The following is a 796-nucleotide window of genomic DNA, read 5'->3' as shown; positions in this document are numbered from 1 at the left end:
TTCTTTTAGTTTCAACAGATCTTGAAGTGTGCTTTCGCATACTTCTTGAAAGTTTCAAGGAAAAAAAATCATATACCAGATCATGGAATTTAAAAGTCTTTATTAGAAATATTAAGGTTGTATTCTACTATTAAATATTAAGATTTTATTCCACTATTAACCTTTATTTTAACGTTCATCCTTATTTAAACTTCTATAAGATCTTACACTTTTGTTTCTTAGTCAAATTTTGCTTCTTATTAACTTTTACTTTTAGGTTAACATTTTCTTCCATAAGGGAATAGGTATGGGGCAAGGCAATAGCCGTCTGCTTTTTGTACATATGCTTGAAAGTATACTCAAGGTAAGAGGCGCTAACGTGAGCTCACAAGAATTAACTAACTTTATAGATTTTATTGAGCAAGTTTGTCCTTGCTTTCCTGAACAGAGTACCTTAAATGTAGAGATTTCTCTACTAGAACAAGCCAGAGCCTTACACCAACAATTTCATCTTTCTCCTCGCAGTCTACACTGCCTTCTACCCGACCTACCCATCTCTCAATGCAAACATCTGAGCAGGTCTTGCGTTACATGTGCACCCCTTGCTCCCTTAGGCCCCCTCAATCAATATGGAGTTAACCCGCGTGGTCTCCTACCCAATGCCTCTGGCAAATGGATGTATCGTCACTTACCTACTCCTGACAGGCATAATTATTCTTCTCTTTCTAATTCTTAAATGCCTTGTTCTTCATTCCCGCAGTCAGAGAAATTTAATCACTTGGTGTATCAGGCCCTCAGAGCAATACATGAAGATGAC

Source organism: Nannospalax galili, unplaced genomic scaffold, assembly GCF_000622305.1.
Source record: "Nannospalax galili isolate Female #2095 unplaced genomic scaffold, S.galili_v1.0 scaffold854, whole genome shotgun sequence".
In the NCBI taxonomy this organism is placed as follows: Eukaryota; Metazoa; Chordata; class Mammalia; order Rodentia; family Spalacidae; genus Nannospalax; species Nannospalax galili.
Note: the sequence above shows the minus strand (reverse complement) of the source record.